Genomic DNA, 7451 nt, shown 5'->3' with positions numbered 1-7451 from the left:
TTCCAGAAATGTTCTATAAGTATGTTTGCATATGTGTGTATCTCTATATCGATTTTTTCACCAGTATATCAAGGTTGATGATTTTGTAGAAAAGCCTGAAGAAGATTCAAACAAACAAACAAAGATTATCTTAAGACATTATCTTATTATCTCAGTTAATAGGAAAAATTATATTTTTATTATATGCATATAAGATTTTATTACCAAGCACGTTTCACATTTTTACTACATTTTTAATTAAAATATTTCCCTTCTGAGAATCTTTTACCTATCAGCTCATATTTTGGAATGTTGGTATTTTATCCAAGATGGATTTTAATATAGCAAGATAATTGCATCTCTTGGCTAAGAATAAAGTTGTCGGGGCCAGCCTGGTGTCATAGTGGTTAAATTTGTGTACCTTGCTTCAGAGGCCTGGATTTTACAGCTTTGGTTACCAGGCATGGACCTACACCCTGCTCATGAAACCATGCTGTTGTGGCGTCCCATATACAAAATAGATTGGCACAGATGTTAGCTCAGGACCAATCTTCCTCAAGCAAGAGGAGGAAGATTGGCAGCAGATGTTAGCTCAGGGCCAATCTTCCTCACACAAAAAAAGAATACAGTTGTGGGAGTCAGATGGCCTGAGTTCAAATCCCAGTTCCAGTAGTTACTAACTGCAATGTCTTGGGAAAATCACTTTAGACATAATCACGGTTACTACTCAGATAAAATTAGAAAAGATTTGTCTGATAATAATTAAGAACTATGCAAGCTTCAGTCTTTGTTATTTCCACAAACTTTTTTCAATTTTATATATTCCAAGTTATGAATTTCCCCATTTTAATTTAGTCTGAAAATATGTTAGTCATGGTATTTATTTATCTCTCCTTCATAATTCCATAATTATCTTTCATTTTAAATATTGAATCAAAGTTATCTGGAGTTATTGTGAGGAATGAGGAAAACACTTCCTATTCTTAACAATGTAATATGAGTTTTAAGATGAATGCAGATAAGATCATTGATTATATGTCACCATGTGATTGGTAGTAGATGAGTATAAACTGTCTTCAGAGAGGAATAAACATTCCTAAAAGATAGGTAGTGGTGAAAAATTCAGAATTATATTAACAGTTGAAATATAAAGGTAACTGAAGAGGCAGGTTCCAAACTAGGTTCTTTGAGATGCAAATATTCACAAGCAGAGCTGAAAGGTGGGTTGGCACAGAGATTAGTGCATAAAATTGGAAGCTACACTGACTAGATTCACACACACCCAACTGCCCATCAGGGTGTGATATTCAATAAGTCCTTTGACATCTTTGTGCATCATTTTCTTCACTTGTAAACATAAATAATAAAATAATGTACCTTTTAGAGTTGCTTTGAAGGTTATAGAATTCATTACGTACAAAGCATCTAGAAGATGCAGATGTGCAGCACCTGCACTTGGAGTGGTTACTTTCATTATGATTATTAGTATTGCCTTTTCAAGAAGTACATTTTATTTTTGAAAAATATTAATTTAAATTGTTCATTTATCTGTAATAAGGTGGCACAGCTGTTTCAACACCTTAGCTTCCTTTGCTGAGTGGCTGAAATTTTACCAGCACTGTGGATCATATTAGTTTTCTCATGGTGATCAGAAGCTAGGAATGACAATTCCAAATATCTTTAATAATATTTAAAAGTAAATCAAAAGTGTATAACAGCTTAAAATATGGAGTTCATGATGAGAGGAAAGTAGAAATAAAATAGGTCCATGGCTGTGAAAAAGTGTGGTACCCAGATATATTAAAATCAGAGGAGTGAGGACATTTTCGATGAGAGAAATAAAATCAAAGATTTAATGGAGAATATGGGGAAAATGCTTTATCAGGCTAATAAAGAGAAGATCAATATGAAACTTCTAGTTCAGACAGACTAAAAACTCATAATAGAAAAGCTTGTAAAAGTACGTTGGCCTCCTGGCTGAAGACCATAATAACTGGGTTATGAAGTTTTAATATAATGTTATTGGTGAAATATAAAATTTGGATGCATAAAACCATGAGAATAACTTTTATTAATATTTCTTCAGTACCTTTGAAGAAAAATCACTGAACGCAGTTTAACAAAATGTAGTCTTTTTTTAATAAATTTATTCTAATTGAACTTTGAGGATGTCTGTAATGAAGAGCCTACCTACCGCCTTCATACTGTCAGAATTCCACTACAGACACTGTCTTTCTATTCTCTACACTTAGAAACACAGTGGATAGCATACAAGTGGATTCACCGTGGCCCCAATCAAATGAAGACTGGGCTTGCAGGCATCCTATGACTCAGTGATGACTTCAGAGTTGTTATTTCCTTTATTAGAGAAGATTATAAGTGTTCACTCTCAATTAGACTCTGGGAAAAATAGCAAAATTAAGTAAATCTCCTCAGCTTTAACAGGATCATTTGTTATTGTGGTTGTTTTTAAAACTTTTGGGGGGGGAGTTTTAGATTTGTAGCAAAATTAACAGACAGGTACAGAGATTTCCCACATATCCCTACCCTTACACATGCATAACCACTCCCATTATCAACATTACCCCCACCCCAATGTGCTGCATTTGTTATAATTGATTAACCTATATTGACACATCAGAATCACCCAAAGTCCTCAGTTTACCTGAGCGTTCACTCTTGGTGGTGTAGATTCTATTGGTTTGGATAAATGTGTAATGAAACATATCTATCATTATAATATCACACAGAGTATTTTCACTGTCCTAAGAACGGCCTCATTTTTATATAACCAAAATATACAATGTAATAATTTCTTTTACACAGTATTTAATGCTCATTAAATTGTAAATAGAATGTCTCACACAATTTAGTGGAAGAAAAATAAGACTTTGGAGTGACATCAGCATAATGGCAGAGTGAGTTATTTCCTTTGTCTCTCCCATCTAAGTTACAGCTAAATGGACATCCATAAACCAGCAGAGGATTCCCTACACAGCACAACAGGACACCTGAGAGATCTATGAATCTATACATCTGAAGGAGTGTACTGGACTCCTGGCAAGCTGTGGAACTAGGGGAGTGGCATCCTCCCTGTCTCCAGTGGCAGCAGTCCAGGCCATGGATCCTCACAGTATGGCCAGCATAACTGTTAGTGGAGGCAGGGAAGTCTGGCCCATATGAATGCTTGAAGAGTGAAGGTAGCTAGGCCTGCAGGGGCACCCATCATGCAGCAGTGGCCCCACCTGTGCAAAGCTCCACATCAAGTGGTGGCAGCTCAGCTCACATGAATGTGCCCTGCCGGTGTGGAAGCCCTGCTCATGCAAGTACAGCTCACTTGCTGAGCATGGTGGCCCAGCCCACATGAACACAGAGTGACGACCAGCAAAACTATGAGCAGTTGTATGGGAACAGAAAAAACAACTCCTGTCCCTTCCAACAGTGGCAGGAGGGATTTGTGACCAGAAGCAACAGGAACCACAGAAGAACCAGTTACCCAGCACACAGTAGTGGCACCTCTGATACCAGCTCCACCAGCAGCAGGACTGTATACAAGTCCCCAGGTTCCAAACCCCCCACTAGTGACAGTGACACCCCTGAAGCTGACATTACTGGTATCAGTGCAACCAGCACCCCAAGACAACCCAAGAACAGTAGTGCAGGTGGTGCACGTTACAGCAGCATCTGAGCCCACAGAGAGCCAGTGGAGGAACATGAGACCCAGGTGACCAGAACCAAAGTAACAAAAGCTGTACCCAAGTAAGAAAAGGTGATTACTACCAAAATGCACCAGCAAAGGATCAATTCATCAAACACCATGAAGAATTACAGTAACACTGTGGAAGAGAAGGAAAATGAAAACTCTCCATAAACCAAACCTGATGTCACAGAGGACTACAATCTAACTGACAGAGAATTCAAAATAGCTCTCATAAAGAAACTCAACTAGCTATATATATATATATAAAAACATAGAAAGACAGTTCAATGAGCTCAAGAATAAAATTAGTGACCAGAAGGAATATTTCACCAGAGATTGAAGCTCCATAAAACAATACAAACAGAAATTCTGTATAAGAAGAATACAGTTAATGAGATAAAAAATAATGTAAAAGGAACAAAACATATAGTAGATCTTATGGAGCAGAGAATTAGTGGTCCCAAAGAGAGAAACCTAGAAATGCTTCAGGTGGAGCAGGAGAGAGAGCTAAGATTTTTTTAAAGATTTTATTTTTTTCCTTTTTCTCCCCAAAGCCCCCCAGTACATAGTTGCATATTCTTCATTGTGGGTCCTTCTAGTTGTGGCATGTGAGATGCTGCCTCAGTGTGGTTTGATGAACAGTGTCATGTCTGTACCCAGGATTCGAACCAATGAAACACTGGGCCACCAGCAGTGTAGCGCACAAACTTAACCATTCAGCCATGGGGCCAGCCCCATGGAGGGCTAAGATTTTATTTTTAAAATGAAGAAATTCTTTGAGAAATATCCAACTCTATTACGAAAAGCAATATAAGGATTATAGGTATGCCAGAGTGAGAAGAGCAGAGGAGAGGCACAGAGAGCTTGTTCAAAGAAATAATAGCTGAGAAGTTCCCAAACCTAGGGAAACAACTGGATGTACAACAGCATAAAGGTAATAAAACTCTAATTTACCTCAATGCAAAAAGATATCCAAGCCATATAATATTAAAACCATCAGAAGTCAATGACAAATAAAAAATATTAAAGGCAACAAGAGAGAAGAAGGTAATCTACAAAGGAATCACCATCAGACTTTCAGACTTTCTCAACAAAAACATTACAGGCTGGGAAATAATGGAATGAAATATTCGAAATATCGAAAGATGAAACCTATCAGGCAAGAATACTCTATCCAGTGAAATCATCCTTCAGATATGATTGAGAAATAAAAGCTTTACTAGATAAACAAAAGCTCAGGGAGTTCATTACCCCTAGAATGGCCTTATAAGACATGATGAAGAAACTTCCTCTACTTGAGACAAAAAGGCAAAGGTTTACAAAACTTCGAGCAAGGAGATAACTAGATGGACAAAATCAGAAAATGGAAGCTCTCTATCAGAATAGGCTAGTGAACATTGAATTATAGCAAAATATAAAGGTAATGAAATCAAAAATAACTACAGATGCTTTAATTTAGTTACAAACTCACAACACAACAAAGAATAACTTGTGACAACAAAATCACAGAAAGGGAAGAGGAGAGGGATGTAACCCACTTAGGCTAAAGGAGGTAAGAGGCTATCAGTAAAAAGTACTATCTCATCTATGAGATCATTTATAAAAATGATCTCATGTGGTTACCTCATGGTAACCATAAAACAAAATATCAGAGCAGAGTCACAAATCAGAAATAAAGAGAAAATTGAGAAAACCATCACAGAAAACCACTAAACTGAAATGGCAGTCAGAAATACAAGGGAAAAATAGAATGTAATTATAGAAAAAACAGAACACAAGAGAAAAATGGCGTATGAGCCTTCATATATCACTAATCAATGCAAATATAAATGAACTGAATTCACCAATCAAAATACATGAATGGCTGGATGGCTTAGATATAAGATTCAAAAATATGCTTCCTCCAGGAAACATATCTCCACTCTAAAGACAAACATAGGCTCAGAGTGAAGGGCTGAAAGACAATACTCCAAGAAACAGGCAAGCAAAAAAGCAGATGTAGCCATACTTATATCAGACAGAGCAGTCTTTGAGATAAAAAAGTTAATGAGAGATAAGAACGGGCAGTATATAATGATAAAAGGGACATTCACCTAAAATGACATAATCCTTATGAATGTATGTGCACCTAACACAGGGGCACAAAAATTATAGAAAGCAACTATTAACTAGTAAAGAAATAAAGGGAGAAATTGGCAGCAACACAATAATAGTAGTGGACTTCAACATCTCACTTACATCAATGGATAAGTCTTTGAGACAGAATATCAACAAGGAAACAGTGACCTTAAGAGAAACAGTGGACCAGGTGGACTTACTAGGTATATACACACTATTCTATCTCACACCAGCAGAACAAACATTCTTCTCAAGTGCACATAGAACATTCTTAAAGACAGATCATATGTTTGAAAACAAGGCAAGCTCCAGTAAATTTAAGAAGACTGAAATCACTTCAAGCATGTTTTCTGACTGACCGCATGCTTTGAAACTGGAAATCAACTACAAGAAAACAGCTGAGAAATTCAGAAACATGTAGAAATCAAGTAACATGCTACTGAACAACAATTGGATCAATGAAGAAATCAAAGGAGAGATGAAAAACTACGTGGAAACATACCAAGTATTATGGGATGTAGCAATAGTAGTACTAAGAGGGAAGTGTATAGCAATAAAGACCTACTTCAACCAAATTAAAAATCCCAAATAAGTAATCTTAAACTAGACTTAAGAGAACTATGAAAAGGACAAAACCCAAAGTCAGTAGAAAGAGGAAAATAGTAAAAATCAGAGCAGATATAAAAGAAATAAAGACTAAAAAAACAGCAAGAATGATCAATGAAACTAAGAGCTGGTTCTTAGAGAAGATAAACAAATTGACGAACTGTTAGCCAGACTCACTAAGAAAAAAAGACAGAAGACTCAAATAAATAAAATTAGAAATGAAAGAGGAGAAATTAAACTGAATACCAGAGAAATGCATAGGATTATAGGAGAATACTATGAGAAGCTATATGCCAACAAATTAGATAACCTAGAAGAAATGGATAAATTCTTAGAATCATACAACCTCCCAAAACTGAATAAACAAAAAGTAGAGAATCTGAATAAATGAATCACAAGAAATTGAAACAGTAATTTAAAAAACTCCCAAACAACAGAAGTCCAGGACCAGATGGCTTTTCTGGTGAATTCTACCAAAGATTCAAAGAAGATTTAATACCTATCCTTCTTGGAATATTCTGAAATGTTGAAGAAGACGAGCTGCTTTGTAACTCATACCATGAAGCCAACATTACCCTGATACCAAAACCAGATAATGACAATGCAAAAAAGAAAAAATTGCAGGACAATATCACTGTTGAACATAGATTCAAAAATTCTCAACAAAATATTAGCAAACTGAATACAGCAATACATTAAAAGGATCATACAGCATGATCAAGGAGGGAATATCCAGGGATGCAGGGATGGGTCTACATTCACAAACCAATCAATGTGATGGACCACATTAACAAAATGTGTAACAAAAATCACGTGACTATCTTAATAGATGCAGAGAAAGCATTTGACAAGATCCAACGTGAATTTTTGACAAAACTCTAAACAAAATGGGTATAGAAGGAAATTATTTCAACATAATAAAGCCCATATATGACAAACCCACAGCCAACATCATAGTTAACTGTGAAAAACTGAAAGCCATTCCTCTGAGCACAGGAATAAGACAAGTGTGTCCTCTCTTGCCACTCTTATTCAAAATAGCACTGGA

The sequence above is a fragment of the Equus caballus genome, chromosome 14 (assembly GCF_041296265.1).
Source record: "Equus caballus isolate H_3958 breed thoroughbred chromosome 14, TB-T2T, whole genome shotgun sequence".
Classification (NCBI taxonomy): Eukaryota; Metazoa; Chordata; class Mammalia; order Perissodactyla; family Equidae; genus Equus; species Equus caballus.
This window is presented reverse-complemented; position numbering follows the sequence as displayed.